General features: G+C 39.3%; 1 protein-coding gene across 3 annotated transcripts in view; it reads right to left on the bottom strand.

Moving 5' to 3' along the window:
• LOC143132829 (histone RNA hairpin-binding protein-like) overlaps nucleotides 1–18,669 on the bottom strand; it is a 44,281-nt gene that overhangs the window by 24,517 nt on the left and 1,095 nt on the right. The window lies entirely within an intron of this gene.

Here is an 18,669-nt window from a genome sequence, read left to right as displayed (position 1 = left end):
ATGTGGTTCCTCTGGTGTTCTAAACCCATTGCTTGATTGCCTAAAAGAGATTAAACAATAGATGTCCACCAATTTTTTAAAACTGAATGAATCCAAAACAGAAATTCTATTTTTTGGTTCACATGAAGCTGCAAATAATGCAATTAGTGAACTAGGGTCTTTTGCCAGATATGTAAAACCGTATGCAAGAAATCTTGGCTTTCTACTTGACCCTGATTTTAAATTGGAGAAACAGATTAATGCTGTTGTCAAGTCATCTTTTTACCACCTTAGAATCTTAAGTAAAGCAAAAACTATGTTTTCTTTCAAAGACTTTGAGATATTGATTCATGCCTTTATTTCATCCCGCCTGGACTACTGTAACTCGCTTTATTTTGGTGTCACTCTGATGCAAAATGCAGCTGCAAGGCTGCTCACCAAGTCTAAAAAGACACAACATAACTTATTTCTCCAGTTTTGAAATCCCTGCAATGGTTACCAGTGAAATTTAGAGTAGATTACAAAGTTCTTCTTTTTGTCTTTAAAGCTTTAAATGGACAAGCTTCCCAATACCTACAGTGGGCATCGCTTTCAAATGGCCACTTCATTCGCGCATTACGAGGCGTGAAGCTGCGTGAAGCTTTAGTACCACTTTCAGCCACTGTGCGTCGCTCTGCCACTGTACATCGCTCTGTCAGTAGCCTGACTGCCGCCCCCTCTGAAAAAGCAGGAGGCTACCAAACATAATTGTTACCGAGAGGAATCCCAGCCTACGAATTCAATAACAAAATAAATCATGCATAATTAAACATTACCTCGATTAAGGCTACTTGGGTATGGCTTAAGGCTTGACTACACGGTGGTAGCGAAAATCGAAATCTGCTATGTTATTGTCAGTGTTGGGGGTAGGGTTGGGACTTTTCAGGAATTTTCATGTTCGAATATTGATAACGTTATCAAACAATTAATCGATTATTCACTAAAGCATGACGTCACTTGTCTCCGCTCAGAGCCGCATGGTTTGAATTTGCCTTCACCATCACCCCCACACAAATTAAGGTCAAAACACGCACATGACAGGACTGATTTATCAAAAATAGATTTATTAAAGAAATACGCCATTTAGTAGTCAACTTTAGTTTATTACAGTGCATTATGGCATCCGACGGATTTTTAACATGTAGGCTATGCAAACGCATCACTGCCTGCCTGATCACTTTAAAAAAAAAAGTAGGCAAGTAGACATTAATAAATAACACGGTCTAATGACTGTATTCTGTTAAACTTCAGCTCAACGCTGGCGGCAATTAGCCTATTTGACAATTGAGTTTTAACTTAGATTACGTTACTATGAACGAAATTGACGGCCATCAAACTCGACACAAATTCACAATAATGATATCAAAACCTGGCTTATTGCCATATTAGATCATTAAACTGTTATAAACTGACTGTCGTGGCAACGCATTGGCGAGATGCAGGCTACAGTAAGGTGAGAAACTGGCCTGCATGGACTGCCTGGGCATACATTACCTATCACAGACTCACCTATGTGTTCTTGTTCATAAAAATCAACATATTCACATGTTCTGGGGTAAGGCGTGTGCGCAATCGATTTACTGTCAGTCCGGCAGCTGAAAAAACTCGTTCAGATGGGACGGAGGCTAGTGTAGCCTGAATGGTTGGCTGCTGGATCCCTCCGCTTGAGCTGGCTTCGCAGGAATTAACGTTCGGATGTAGCCTACATTTTTCAGATGATATATTAGTGGAGACGTTGCACTATGGTAGGTAAACAGGGCGTCACAATAATTACATTGGACTTTATCGTCTTTTCTAGAGAAATCCCACACTGCACTTCTCCTAGCCCGCTTCATCTCTGCTCGTCTCGTCGTCTGTTGTCGCACAAGATACTGGAAGTTATAGCTGTTCTCATAATGCGCGCGACTAGAACGATTATTTATTAGGCTTAGAATTTTAGTCGAATAAATTCTTACAAACAAATAATCGATCATCGATTATTCATTACCAACCCTAGTTGGGCGCAATGCAACTACGCAAATCAAAACAGTGTCTTAATTGGCCCTACTTCTTGACTGCAATGTAGTCAATTGACTGCTTGACATGTCATTTTTATTTTTCTGTACAATAAACAAATACATCTGCTTTATGCCGCAGAATTACATTCATATTTGGCTGACTGCAGACGCGCTACTTCCCTCCCGATATTCCAAGATTAAGATCGTAGCCTATACAAAAAGCATACCATCATAAAAATTTGTTAAAACGAATAGCTATTTGCAATTTGACAAAACACTGGTCCTCATTTTGCGAATGCGAGGACGATATGAGCCTGTTGCATTTAGTTAGATGTCCGAGTCACGCATGTTTGAAAACCACTGGCACGTAATCACAATAATTTAACACACGACAGTTGGATAGCCTACTTCATCATGTCCCCATGCCTACATTTTTGTGAGTAGCATAGAGATCGTTAAAAACAATAAAGTAGCCTATGTCTCTCCGTTTGGGACATCGAAAACTTTTAATAGGGTAGACTACCGTCGGAGATGCTGACTGGCAAAGGCCTCGGGATAACACGTTATCTCCACTATGATCAGTCATGCCCCTTGATCAAAGTGGGGAATTAAATAAAAGTTTGAGAACCACTGGCTTAACAAGTTACCTGCAGTCCAGAGCAATATTCTGATGATCGGCGATGATATCGGCAAATGTTTGTTTTCCAAAGTAAGAATTTCACTTGACCATGCATCTTCGACAATGAATAGCTCATTACACTTGTTACTGTTAAACGTAGGCCTAACTGGTATCATTACAAACATTATTCTGTGTCCTAAAACTGGCATATTTTATGGCAATGTGTCATGTAAATTCGTTGCAAAATCTAGAGAAATGTGTGAGGTGGTCAGCGGGGGACAATTGAGACACACATTGGATTGTGTTATTACTTGAACATTCCACACATATCCACAGCTGTGGTAGGCCTATCAGGGGCAGGAGGATTACTGTTAGCGCAGGCTTTATACAATTCTTCAACAGAAGGCCTCGAATGCAGGCTTGCCCTGTGGTTTGCGCAGCCTACAGTAAATAGGCTAACAGACCCGCCACAATGTGCGGTATGATGCTTTTTTACAAGCAAGATGTTTTTGGAGCCCTACGCACACTGCATGTTCTTAAATAACAATGATCCATCAGTAATATTCGACCATTAATTTGTGTAAATGGGCAAGCGTGACCACCTTGATTGGCTGATGATTGTAACGCGGGCATGATTCCAAACACCTCCCTTACGATAATGAGTGACAGGTGACAGGTCTCAGAATGCGTGCGCTACACAAGGACGGAAGATGATGAATAGGCCTAACTGGGGCCGTAGGCTATTCAGAAAGGCTTTTATCTTACCACTAGGAGGCTACTCCTAAATCGCACTAAAATATTTTAGCTTGGAGTTTTCTCTTAAAAGATATTCACAAAGCCTTTCAGACAACTCCTAAACTAGGAGTGAGTCCAAAGAGTATAGAAGTAACATTCTTTGGTGAGTCTTCGTTGCTATAGATGACGTCATTACTCATGCACGAGCTTGACTGAAGTGACCACCTTGATTGGCTGACGATTGTAACGCGGGAATGATTCCAAACACCTCTCTTCCGATGATGAGTGACAGGTGACAGGTCGGAGAATGCGTGCGCTACACAAGTAGTGAGAAGGACGGAAGATGATTAATAACTGAATAAAAAGGCCTAGCCTAAATGAATAAAGAGTAAGGCAAAACAAATAGCCTAGTAGCCTAATTAAACATAGGCCTATGGATTGATGCAGTACCTTTGCAACATTAAATTAATCTGTCACCATATGCCTAGGCTACGTTTGCAAAGAGAACATTTTAATTTGATTCACAATGAAATGTTACATTTAATTTACATGTTAACAATGAGTAGTTTTGGTTGTTGTTGGTGGCGTTATTGCATTCCTTTTATGAATGCAAAATTGTTCCCTCGCGATTGGAAGCTCCTGTTGCCGCATAGCGCATTTCAAAACATCGCAGCGTAAAATGCCACAAAAAGCTGTTTATGAATAGGTCTTAGTGAGTTAGGAGTCCTCTCGAATTCTTTTAAGCTGTCCCAGACTTTTAGGTGCTATACTTTTAGGTCTAAAATGCTTCGTGAATTACTTTTTGTGAAAAAAATTAGGAGTCCTAAAGTTAGGAGTGACACGCCCATTATTTTTAGGAGTGGCTCCTAAATTCGCCAGTTAGGAGCTACTTTTAGCCTTAAAATTCTTTGTGAATACGGCCCCTGAATAAAAAGGCCTAGCCTAAATGAATCAATAATAAGGCAAAACAAATAGCCTAGTAGCCTAATGAAACATACGGATTGATGTAGTATCTTTGTAACGTTGTAATTATTCTGTTACTATACCTACGTTTGCAAAAGAGAACATTTTAATTTGATGCACAATAATGTTACATTTAATTTACATTTTGACAATGATTAGCCTAGTTTTGGTTGTTGTTGGTGGCGTTATTGCATGTTAGTTATGCCTACAATGCAAAATTGCTTCCTCACTATTGAAAGCTGCATAGGATTTCAAAACACGGCAAAATGCCGCAGGTTTGTGAATAGGTCTGTGAGTTCTTTTAAGCCGTCAGAGGTGGGAAGGTGTGATTTGTTGGGGGGCAGGGCCGGATTAACTGGTCACAAATGTCTGATGGCCCCCCTTCCCCCCCAGCCAACGTGAATCGGGTGGTCAGTTAATAGGCTGAAGATTTTTCCTGCCATCTAAGGCAGCGGTCCCCAACCACCGGGCCGCGGCCCGTACATTCCTAACCGGGCCGTAGCCTACGACATGAGTTTTTAAAAAATGCATGCAAACTAAACTCAATTTAATTCGCAATGTCGTCACGTTTTTACATGGCATAGGCCTATATGCAGTTGTTTGATTGCACGCATGTTTGCATTTTGCAAGGTCTATTTTCTAAACTAACGCAACGCAATGCAACACAACACAGACACCGCTTCTCTCGCGTCAGTCACTGACATGAACGAAACACAGAACCCGCTTCTCTCACGGCAGTCACTGACAGTAGCCTAGAATAAATGCATGGGGAAAAACACTTCCCCATGACAAAGACATCGTAAAACACTGAAAGTTAATATTTTGTCACTAGCAACATATCGGAACTCCCCCTACCGTCGGTCCCGTATTTCCACCGTCTTGCATGTAAGTGTCACTTATATCCATTTCTATACAAACCAAGACAGCGGACTCCTAAAGAGACGCAACCACCCACACCATAGGTGTATCTAAATTAGCTATGTACCAAAAATGACATTTTACCGTGACTCAAAGAGCTGTAAACAGTGTTGTAAGGCTGCGTGTACACAACCGCTTGGAGCTCCAGTGGAATTTTAATTTCACGACAAGAATTCTCGGTCTAACCGTCCATGTGCCGTTAAGAACCAAACCAGATTTTGTTCAAATCTACACACCTATGGCTACTGAAAAATGTAAGGTTAATTTAGCAAATGTTATTTTGAAGTGTTAAAAAACATCGTTGTTTTAGAATTTCTGAACAAAAGTGGTGATAATTGGGGATGTTACGATACATCTGTCCTTTGTCAAATGTGTTATGTTCCAAGTAGCCTATGCGTAATTCTGCTGCATAAAGTTGTATGTTTATGACATTCAAGTAAGGAAAACGATGATTTGAAGACATCTGTTTCGTTGGAAGGGCAAGGGGTAGCAACAGGGCAACACAGAGACAGGCCCAATGGCAGGGCTGTTATGAGAGTATTAAAATCTGGGATAGCCTATTCTACGGCAAGACAGCGGGGGAAAGTTAAAATACGTGATAAACACGGAAAAAGTTGGCATGCATTGTTTCGGTCCCCATGCACAGGGATTATTTGTCATATTATTAATCACATATGATTATTTGTGAAATTGTGCAAACAGGCGCAACACATTTGAAAAGGAAGGACTGGTAGCATGCAAGCTCACGAAAGATTGATTTAAGAACGTTATCACAGTGTGTGGCTGTGGCGCAAAGCAGCGCGGGCGGAAGACATGCGACAATTGGCAAGGGGAGGGTCTTGTCTTTAACAATTCTGTCGGAGGGTCATTGAACAATTTCTAGCAGGCAAGGGAGGGTCATGCAATTTTTGACTGAAGCACTCAAAATTCCTCCGGTGGCCCCTTCAATAAATAACGAACAGTCCCTAGATTGCTGCTGGGCTATATGTCTTGGTTCATGTCCGTTCACAACTCATTGCCGTCAAACGCGTAGCCTATCTCGCGGTTGCATCCATTACAAACAAACATGTAATGTGAACGTCTGGGATTGGGAAGAGCACTAAATGCTCTACTGAATAAGCACAAAGTCAAACCTTTAAATGAAAAACACTCTTTAATAATCAAAAAAATAAACCGCTAATGAAGTAAACTTGTGACCTTAAAAAATCGTTTATCGCCTGTAACTCCGTGATAACAGGACGTAACAGGAAGGCATTTGGCTGAGCGACAGTTAATATGCTCTATATTTTGTCCAAATGATGTCTGTCTATCATCGTTGCACTCGGAGAAAACCAGAATGTTTAATTTGTCCTGCGTTTCTTCTACGGCTGCAAACGGGATTCACTCGCAGTTAACCAAATATTTCTTTATTAGGGCAGGGCAGGCATATTTCTGGCTATTAAATTATTTCTAAACCAGTCTGCTAAAGTCTGTAGTGAAGTCTGTGTAGGGTTTTCCAGGCTCCATTTCTTTTTACGATACACTCTTCTCACTTGAGCCATCTACCGGTTGTTTGGGTTGTTGCAGCGTCTCACTGGGAAAATACAAATTAAAGTCGTGTGATCCCACGCGCGGACCACGAGTGAAGCTGGCCAAGTCGAAGCACTGCCCACTGTAAGTGAGTTTGTATACTTTCACTGCCCTGCCAGAACTCTGAGGTCCTCAGACAAACTACTGCTCTCAGTACCTCAGAGTTGTCTAAAAAATAAAGGTGACCGTGTTTTTTCAGTAGCTGGGCCCAAGTTGTGGAACAACCTGCCTTTTCACATTAGATCCACACCAACTATTGGTGCTTTTAAAGCCAAGTAAAAAAAAAAACATATGCCATCAATGGCTTTTAAATGAAGTGTGGAATGTAATTATATAGGCTATATATATATATATATATATATATATATATATATATAGTCAGAGTTTCCGCTAGAAAAAAATGGTGCCGGTCAAAGTGACCGGCAGAGGTTTTGTTTTCCGGACATTTTGATGATATGCCGGTCAAATATCCTATTATCGCTTCTTAATTAGTCAAATTGAGGAAAACTGGAGACAGGCTATGTAGCTTAAAGAATTACATTATCAAGCTGTATAGAATGCAACATGTTCAATAGCCTAACTTAAACATGCCAAACAAGATCTAGCCAGTTACCTTTTATGGACAGTAAGAGTCTGCTTCGTTCGTTGTTTTAAAAAGGCTACATTGTTTGTTGCTGCTACCCACGTTATCTCCAGTGGTGACTGTTTAACTTACACAGATGCGCACACACAAGAATGAGCGCTCACACCACTACCCCCTAATGCTATGCCTCTCTATTTGATACCAATAAATTTAGAAATGTTTTCTATTCTGGGAAATGTTTAGTTTCTTTTTCTTTCGGCCGTGGTTCAATGATACCGCTTAATTGTGCCAGAAATTATCCGCGGACCAGTAATCTCCTCGTCGAGGAGGCCCTAACCCTGCAGATCATAGACAGAGGACGCATAGGCCTACTGTATGCTTTGGGTAAAGAACACTTTGCATGTCCAGTGTAGGCTACGGAGAATGACAGTGTCTTGGAGCGACCGCATCCCCAGCAACTCCACTTCCAATGTCACTGATTCCGACAGATACGCCCGACACTTCTGTTTTTTATCTGGTGGTGGTGGAGTTGACCGGACATCTGATGCTTCAGACGTTACCAATTTATCATCATCCATCGCGTCTGGCCTCTGAAAAAACGTTTAAGGCTATCTGCCTGGGCCTGGCCATGTTTGAACCGCCTCACTCATTTGTTCGTTGTTTAACATGGACATTTTAAGCGTGCGCTTCCTATTTGAAATGCAGCATAGACTATGCATGTTGTTTAATGTGTGTGTGTGTGTGCATATTATTTTAGTTTTATTTTCCTGTTGTGCCTTTATTAATTTTGTCTTCTATTATCTATTTATTTATTTATTTTGGTCAACCACAGGTTGTTTTAAATTGTAAATAAACTTCACTATGACTATGTAATACGCCGAAGTAAGTGTTTTGGTTTTAGCATTTTAGACAGTAAATAATCAGATAATGCATTGGGCTTTTGATAAAAAAAAAAAGAAAGCACTTTATGAGAATATATTATGACAATTATGTATTGGCATACTGTGCTGAGAATGGCCAGTCCGTCTCTAAAATATATCTCCATACGATAAAGCGGCCACCCCTGCATATCATCTCCCCCCTCCGTAGAGGTGAATAGCCTTGGGTAGCAAAGTACAATATTTGACCTCCTGATGGCATTTTTCGTTTTCCGCACAAATTAGCCTCTCCATCCACTTCTGCCATGTTATCCCAATGAAGCTAACTAGACATGGCTAGCCGACCAGAAGTTTAAAGACAAAGTGGAAGACAAGAAATGTAAAAAAAATGGGCGGGGCTGAATAAGGTGAATAGCTAAAATAGCCTAGGCTGTGTTTGTAGAGCTGCGATGAATGAACTCAACTGACAACAGGTAAATCCATGATTCGGTCATTGAGGCTCTCTGAAAACAAACTTTTATCTGTTTGTCCTAATTTTATTTTTGTATCCCAGGGTACAGCAGTTTAATTGCCTAATGTCTTGACAATAGTTTTTCCTACCGGTTTGGCGTTTAAACTCGAGTTTAGAAGACTGGCGCCGCTCTGAACTTTCCTGACAATACTGGTTTATGACGTCAGCTGCTACATGTAGTAGTCCTACGTAGGCCTACGCTTTCCGGCTTTCCTACTCCATTCCAAAGATTCTAGAGCGATACGCGCAAGATGGATTACTGGCTGGAAAATACGTTGGATGTTGAAGTACGTTCTATGACTCTATGGGTGGTAGGGATCGACCGATATGGATTTTTTAGTGCCGATACCGATTTTTTTCCATCAGCCTTAGCCGATGACCGATACAGGCTGCCGATTTTGTTGAGCCGATATTTGGAGCCGATACTGCTTTTATTTTGCTCCCTCAATTTATATCATACAAATGACCCATAATTACACAAATGATGATAACAAATGTTATAAGTCTCAATTTAAAAAAGGAACATTTATTGAACTTATGGATGGGTGCACTGGATATGGTTAACTGTGCAAAATGCTTTCATCAACATCTTACAACACAGCCTTGATGATGCATTGCTTGCTGACATATTATAAGACATAAAGTCATTACAAAATGCCCTTTGTCAACACATTTAAATAATTTAAGAAAACAATAAGCCTGAAAAGTAGCTATTGAAATAAAGTGCTTGGTTTGTCATTTTAGACTGCATGGTTTCAATTTTTCTATGTCTATATTTTTCTAAAAAAAGCTGCCAGATTTGTCAATCACAGAACATAAATCAGCAGAGGAAAATAACGTGGAAATAACGTGGTGTCAGATGTTTCTGTTCTAAACGGCATCAACGTCAAAAGGTATAAAACGTATCTCAAAGTTTTAAAATCTCTCCTTCAGGTAGCGCAGCACTCTCATATCGCGGTGATGCGTGTGTCCCACTGAGTGAGACAGACCAGACGCACACACAAACTTCTGTTTGGTAGCTGGGTGGATGACAAATAAGCTTGAAAAAAGGAATTTTAAAAAACTTCAAATATCATCCATAAAAAGTGTTTATATGTGTTGCTGTATCTCTAAACTTGACTAATATACATTTTTTTTTCAAAAAAAAAAAGTGAAATATATATATTTATATGTGAATTTGTCATGTTAGTGCCTACAATTGTCATATGGTGTGACGTGAAAATAATTTGAAATAAAATGAAAATTAGATACTTTTTTCTACTTTAATTTATGTCACTGTACATTTTAATCATGTTTGCTTTGATATGCAACATTTCCTTGTGAATATTTAGAAGAAAAACCTAACATTTAACAAGTTATTTTGTCAAGGTGGAGAATGCTCCTAAGTGTAACCAGATATTTTAGCTTAATTCTGATATTTCTTGTAAGAACTCACTCAAAATTCTTGAGGTTCTTGCAGATACCATTTCCTTTGTGTGCTATTGATGTTTTAATGATTTTTCAATTATAAAGTCTTTTTTTGTGACATTATTTAATGTCACACCAAATGACATGGTGTCACGCCATACGATGAACTGCACCACTCCACCATGTGTCAGAGCAAAACAGGGTTTTTAATGACTATAAAATCATTAACAATGAATTTTGAAGTCACTGTATGAATGGTGTATGCGTGTAACAGCAAAATAGATGAAAGTTTAGTATTTATTTTTTAAACTTACATCGCATGGTAACATAAAAGAAAAAAGTATGAGAAATATGAATTGTACAGATACATTTTTTCCCAATTATCACAGATTTAACAAAAAAACATAATATCTGAATTTAAAATATGTTTTTACAAGAACTTTTATGTAAAAATGCAATTTGGTCATAGGGTGTGACAGAAATGTCATATAGTGTGACTTTTTTTTGTGTGAAAAAAGCTGTCACACCATATGATGCAGAGTCACACTATATGACATTGACAGTTAAGCTAATTTTCTAGACAGTTAAATACAGCTAACTATTATTTAGCATGCAACTGACCACATGGCAGCAGTGCTTTTTAAGAATTCATGAAGAATATTTGTGAAAAATAGCTACTTTTTAGGCAAATGATGTCACACCATAAGACACTAAAATTTGGCCACGATTGATGATGTCCAATTCAAAGCTTTTTATATAAAAATCTAAAAAGCAGAACTCCCCTCTTGACCATGCCAATTACTCCTGACATTCTATTGTTACTTCCTGGTTAAGCAGGGTCCTCTTCACAATAATAATGTCCAAATGAATGCCCGGTCAAAATATACAATATAGTGTCACGCCATATGACAACCATTTTATGGACAAAATATATTTGATTATAACTTAGTTGGACAGCATGCATAAACATCAAAACTTTCTGTGGTTGTAAAAAACATCCAATTATTTTATATGCATGATAAAACTTTAAAGTAATTATACTTTTTATGGATATACGCGCTTTTTAGGAAGTTCGCACACATGGTGGACAGTCACACCATATGACATTTTTTATGTTTGGATGATTATTTTAAGTCAAAAGTTAAATACAAATCCAATAAATTTAATATGACAGAACTTGAACCTACCAGACCTACAACATTTCCATATCAATTCTTAACAATTGCCATTTTTTATAAGTGTGTGACACATGGACAGTCTGAATTCTGCTATTTGTCATCTACCCAGCTGACGAACCACCATTGAACTGGATTGATAATGATAACGTTAGCAAACGGCTCTAAACAAGTAAGGCATACACGGTACGTGTACGGTATGTCTGGTACATGATAAACGTTAACACGAATTAATATTCAACTACACGTCTCTCATTATTAAAGCTCTGATATCACTGCGATGGCAACTCCGCCCCGCTCGAAGGAGAGGGGGAGGGAGACGCACACACACCACACGCGTCCAAAACTCAGCCAGGTGGTCGTTGAATAAAACTCCCACAAATATCTCGGAACAATGTCGGCATTACTTAATCATATTATTGACCAGTGTTCGTAACAGCTACCGCTAACGCATGCATACGGATAGCCTACAACTTAGCTATTTGCAGCTCCCTAAATACAATGGCAAGCATGTTTTATAGAACAGGCATTCAGGGAGGGAGACACACACACACACACACCACACGCGTCCAACACTCAGCCAGGTGGTTGCTGAATAAAACTCCCACAAATACCACGGAACAATGTTGTCATTAGGCTACTTAATCATATGAGCAGTGTTTGTAACAGCTACCGCATGAATATGGATAGCCTACAACTTAGCTATTTGCAGCTCCCTAAATACAATGGCAAGCAGTTTTATAAACGATCATTAAGCATTAAAAAAAGTAGCCTACCTATCTATCATTCGTGTTTTCCATTTGGACCCACAAACTTGCTTCCACCTTCAAAGTGTATGGCAATATTTCAGCTAAGTCAAACAGTTAAAAGATGCTTTGAAAGTTTAAAGTTTACTGTTGTCTTGAAGAGCAGGCTTTCAGCACTCCGCTTGTGGGGGAGGGGCAGTCTGCACGTGAATTGCAGCGTCTCCAGCAACACAGTGCTGCCTGTGGACGCCTGTATGTAAATAATGCGGGGGAAAAACTATCGGCGAATGCAGCGGCTTATCGGCCGATGCCGATACAAGTAAAAAACGCAAATATCGGTCCGATATGTCGGTCGATCCCTAATGGGTGGGCGCCATTTTAATAAGCTCAGGTGTTGTCACAGACGCTGGCTACCGTGGGAATCCTATGGCGCTGATCCTAAAATGTTATCAATATTTGTTCTTTAAAGCTGTATGTTGAAATTACGAGAAACCCAATAGACAACACTATGTCTAGACCAGTTAAAGATATTGTATAAAGACAATGTCGAATTATTTCCGAGGGTAAATTAGGCTAGGGCACTGACATCTGTTCATCATCCACCAAAACTAAGGTCAATAGGCCTATGTTTTGGATATAGCGTCGTTAATGTAATTTCGTTGGTAATTTCGCTAAGGAATTAACTGTAGCTTAATTTGTGGAGATCAAAGAGAAAGCATCTGTTTGACATAGGCCTACGCGTAGCCACGGACAGGCCTAGGCCCGTCTACTTGTCAGTCTTGCCCGTCCGATTAGAGGGCTTTCCTTCGTTTACGCTCACCATCTTAAAAAGACGCGCATGCAAGTCAACACTGCGCTGAAACCTCAAGAATCAGTCAAATCGCAAACAGCCACAGCTCCGTTTGGTGTGATGAAATGCATCGTTGAACGTTGAATGCCTATGGAAAGGTTTTGTGGTAGGATTGTCCAATGGTCAGTGTTGCTTCATTTTGTGTTTTGATTTATGCGACGCACCGATGCTGGGTTCATCAGTTTTGCGCAAGTTTAAAACGTTTAGCCGACTACCTAATTTATCATTTTCGTTCTATAAGTTCCATTTTTCATGTCATGAATGCAACATGCCTATGATAAGGCAGTGTTTCCCACAGAATTGGATTCAATTTGTGGCGGTAGCTGACTTGGACAACGGGGGGTGGTGGGGGGGGGGGGGATAAGATCCAAAACGGTGCCTGAACCGGTACTTTGTTTTTAAAATGTTTTAAATTAAAATGGTCTAAAGCATGAATTGCTTTTTTTTTTATTGATAAGACAAATTTGAACATGAAATTGAACTGTTATATTCAATTTACTATCAATATCTCATTGCTCCTACGAATAATACATTTAAACGTTAAAACAGCTTGCCATTCATGCACACACAATGGTGAGCTCTGCTTTCAAGTTTACCCAGTGTAGGCGGTTTGCCATAATGTATGTTAAAACCGCTTGCCATAAAACTGCCAGGTCATGGACAACGGCATTTGCAAGCAAGCTAATCTAACAGGGACTCTACTTTCCAGTTAATTCAGTGTGTTCCCAAATGCTTCAAGAGATTTCATTTCTTAACCCATAACAGTAGCAGTAGTTTTGAACATGTTAGGCTACATGTCGGTGTTGAAGTGTTTAGATTCCCAGCGCTAGCCTAGTAGGCATTTTAAAACCAACTATGGCTATGCGCTAACACCAGTCAGCTGAGTTTAATTAGCGATAACGTAGCCTACGGAGATGGTTTCGTAGCCTCTTTGACAGCTCAGTGACATCAGGTATGTAACCTACATATTTATGTTTTTGCCAGCTAACTTTTAACATGATCTTCATATTCATTGTGATGCTATATGGGCCTCATGCACATGAAAGATTAATATCATGCCTTTATGTTGTTTAACACCGTGAAATAAAGTTCTCACCTTACAACTTTGCTGATAACATTTCAAATAAATGTCAGTTAGCGCATTAGCAAGGATATGGTGTAATGTATAGGCTAGCCTACTGTTGATGTTGTTTCATAGCCTTTTGCTTGTGTGTAGTTAGGCCCACTGCTAGATTTTGACAGGAGCTCGCGATATCGCTTTAAAGTAAGCTACTTGGGCTCACGCAAGCTGTCAAACACTGTCCACTCACCTATGTGGTGCACCCCTCTGGTTTATACATCCAGTGTTTAGCATATGTTAGCTAACTGTATCTGGACATGTTTCTATCAGAGCAAGACGTTAGAGATGGCGCATGACATGCAGTGATGCCTTGTATAAAAAAAAAATTTAAAAACGCTATTTAAGCACCGAAATGAGGCACCGAAATCCACGTTGTTATTCGATGCAGTTACTACCGTTTGTGTCGGCACCGGTGCCATATTAGGACCGTGTTTCGGTGCCCAACCCTAGTTAAAAGGCTGCTGATGTGTGGATGCAATTCATAACGTTTTCGACAAAGTTAAAATAAAGGTTCCTACTTTTCCTTGGGACAAGCACTTTTAAATTTTGGAAAACACTTTTCCATTTACATCGGGATTTTGCAAACATTCAGTGTCAGAGTCAATAAAATGAGCCCTTCAATGAAATTGACAAGCAGCTGTAAGTAGGCTAAGCATGCTAAATTCTACATCCAAACAGTATTCTAACGTTAGCTTTAAGATACTGCTTGATTGCATAACTTAACTTTAAGTTTAGTCTCTACAGTGTAGCCTACTATGTTGTGATAAGACCTTAGCAGAGTTAACTTCAATGCAGCAGTTTTGAACAAATTTGCGCTTCAGCATGGTCACGATGCTAAGCGGATTTAATAGCAATTTAGCCAGACATCTTCTATGCAATGCTTCTATGTGGCAACAACAATCCTTCAACAATCGTGAATATTTTGTTAAATGCACATGCAGAGGAGGGGCAGCAGGCTACGACAGAGAGCGGGGCGGGGTAAGGAAAGGCTGTGTGCATAAAAAGCGCAGCTCAATGGCAATGCAAGGATTTGATCTTATATTTAAATTAAATTAAATTAAACATAGAATATTCATCTGTGGCGGCCGATTTTGATTTTGTGGCGCCCCGCCACAGATTAGTCAATGTATGGGAAACACTGTAAGGCTTTGCAGTTGTACAAGATGGTCAATCTATTGTCTCAATTGTGATTCATGTGACACGCACACCGATGCTGGGTTCATGCACTTGATCAGCCTAGAACAGGAACATTTTGGAGAGGGAATGAGAGAATGAACGCACGCAAGAAACACTTTAATTAAACGTAGGCCTAATTTACAAAGACATCGTAAAACACTGAAAGTTAATATTTACACCACGGGTCTCACGTCGCTCTCAAGCTCAGTCGCGTGCTTGCGAGAGGCTTAAGATGCACAATTGCGCAGCCTTTAAATATGCTTAATTAAATAAAGGCATGTGCTTACGCAGCCTATAAGTAAAGAAAAGACCCCTGCCATAATTTGAGGATTTACAGTAGGCCTAGATGAGTAGGCCTAAATAATAGGACTACAGCTATTTTATAACTCAATCAAATTGTTTTCAATTAACATATAATTGCACAAATTAAGTTCAACGGTTAGATTCATCTGGACGTGTTTTAAGTTGGCTGCAGCCTGTAAATAGGCTAATGATTTTTGAAAACGAACTTCTGTGGTCATATGCATTTTACATAGGCAAGCAAGCAAGACAATTTGGGAGTTTTTGACTGCATGGAAACGATACAATAGTGTCAAGCATGGTTGTGTTTAGCCTAGGCCTACCATTTGCATTTATTTAAGTTATGAACATCAGACGCTTGAGTGAAATCTCAGGCTATCAATCACTAATAAGGTTATCTTATGCGCTGTGTTTAAGCAGGCCGTGAACAAAGGGTTAACTTATAGCCTACAGGTAGAAAAAAGAAAAATGGTGATAATATAACGTTAGCTAAGTTAGTTTGCCTGCTAGCTTATCAGTAGGCTATACAGTCTCTCAATGGGAATTTATGTGATCTATTTACCAGTGCAATAGCTACTTCTGTCTAAATAATAGGCCTATTTACCTCTCCTCAGTGCTAATTCGGAAAAAGATCAATCGGGCCTTTCACACTGTCAGTTCTTGCAGTTCATTACCGAGAAAGAAAAAAACAGCCGCCATACCGGTGTATTTGATTACACAACGTTTGGAACGCTGCGCCACTCGACAGTGTTTCAGACGGGACTTTTTTCACACGCACGCATGGTGCCACTGTGAGGCATAGTGAGGGTAAACACTAAACACCTGAAGTTTTTCCCCTGAAGTATGACCCTTAAGGCTTAATTTCTCCTTAGATAAGGGGTTTATTTAAGGGTATTGAACAGAATACCTGAAATTGTTTCTTTAGTTAAGGAAAAACGTTAAGGGATACTGCATTGAAAGGGATTTACCTTCGCGAAAATTCTATTGAGATTGTTCAACAGCTGTAACTAGCTGGCTAGTGGGTGATGTCGTTAGTTAGCAACCCACCGAACACAGTGAAGTTTAATGAGATTATCATTCATCTCACTTTAAGAATATTCGCTGAAATTATCCAGGTAGCAAGTAAAGCATGTTATCTATGCACTGAGCAATACTAGCTGGCTAGTTAGAAATTATCCTGACTGTCATCAGTGCACCAAAACTAATTTTTTTGTTAATGTTTTGCCTAGCGAACCGAACCGAAGCTCATGGCAGGCTAACAAGACATCCACACTGACGTCAAAATATGCATCAATCTGTAAAGGGGTCCCCCAGGGCTCCGTTCTGGGCCCACTTTTATTCACTATTTATATAAACTGTCTGGGGGAGAATGTACAACATGCATTTTTCCATTTTTATGCAGACGACACTGTTATTTATTGTTGTGCTGCTACCATAAGGAAGGCATTTGAGCATTTGCAAACTGCTTTTCACAGAGTGCAAGCACAGCTTTATCAATTGAAGCTTGTGCTTAATGCTGAGAAGACCAAAGTAATGGTCTTTTCAAACTCAAGGAAGAATGAGTTAGACCTGAATATTGTTACCAATCAGGGTAAAACAATTGAGATAGTTTCATCTTATAAATACTTAGGATTTTTAATTGATGACCACCTTACTTTTAAGCTTCATATACATAACTTAGTGAAAAAGTTGAAATTGAAGCTAGGTTTTTTCTTTAGGAACAAATCTTGTTTTACTTTTTCTGCCAGAAAAAGGCTAGTCGATGCCACATTTCTTCCTATTATTGATTATGGTGATCTGTTGTACATGAATGCCCCAAAGTGTCTTCAGATGTTGGATGCTGTGTATCATGGAGCTTTAAGGTTCATTTCAAATTGCAGACCCCTCACTCATCACTGTAAACTTTACTCCACAGTGAATTTGCCCTCTCTGTCAAATCGCCGACTTACTCACCTCTATATCTTCATATATAAGGGCATTATAGGCAGGCTCCCATGTTACATATCTGAATTTCTTTCTTTTACACAGAGTACTTATGCCTTAAGGTCTCAGAACATTATTTTATTGAATGTACCTCAAGCCCGGACAGAGTTGTTCAAGAAGGCTTTCATGTTTGCTGCACCTTCTGCTTGGAATGAACTACAGAAAACACTCAAACTACAGTGTCTAATTTCCTTAAATGATTTTAAAGGTGTTGTTAAAGCCATAGAACATGAGTCCATCCAGTGCAAATGTTTTAATTAATGGCACTCTTATTTAATATGGAATGCACTTGAGTTGTCTTGGCCTCTTTTGTGTTTGTTTTGTGATTGTTATGTGTAACTATTTGTTCTGCTATCTTGGCCAGGTCTCTCTTGAAAAAGAGATTTTATATCTCAATGAGACTAACCTGGTTAAATAAAGGTTATAATAATAATAATAATAAACATGAAGTTAACGTTAGCCTACCACTAACGTCATGTAAACCGCACAATAACAATAAGGCATGTTTCTGATAGGCCTATTTGACAGAGTAAGGATATTAGCAGAGAGGTTTCATTTTAAATTGTATAATTTTCAAAAAAGTATAAAGTTGCACTACTTTTTGTATTGGTTTTATAGGCTACAAGATGTTTGTGAAATTTGAACAGTAAAAGTTCTGTATTTTGACTGCAATTGTCTTTGCATTCTGATTAGATTCTTCATTAGAATCATTAGTGGCTCTTTGTAAACAGCATCATTTTCTGGGGCCATGTAAAAAAATGCATTACCACTAGTGTGGAGTTATTCTACATCATAACAGTAAAATAGATAGACCATCCTTAGTCAATGTACTGCAGCAATTCCTCTCTCAACCTGTAGAAAATGCTGTGAACATCTGATTATGCATGGGAAAAAAATACCGTCATATACCGTGAAACCGTAAGAATTTAGAAAAATACCGTGATATACATTTTTGGTCATACCGCCCAGCACTAGCTCATAGAATTGGAACTGTATATGACATTTGCGCTGAGCTTATTAAAATGGCGCCCTGTCAGGCTCAGAGCGTACTTCATGCCTATGACGTAACTGATCTATCTTGCTCCGCTCTAGAATCTTTGCTTCATTCGTCGGAAACCCCG

The sequence above is a fragment of the Alosa pseudoharengus genome, unplaced genomic scaffold, assembly GCF_046254945.1.
Source record: "Alosa pseudoharengus isolate Yale_2024_CS ecotype anadromous, Long Island Sound unplaced genomic scaffold, YU_APseudo_1.1 YU_APseudo_1.1_scf_19, whole genome shotgun sequence".
NCBI classification, from domain to species: Eukaryota; Metazoa; Chordata; class Actinopteri; order Clupeiformes; family Clupeidae; genus Alosa; species Alosa pseudoharengus.
Note: the sequence above shows the minus strand (reverse complement) of the source record. Positions and strands in the feature narration are given on the sequence as shown.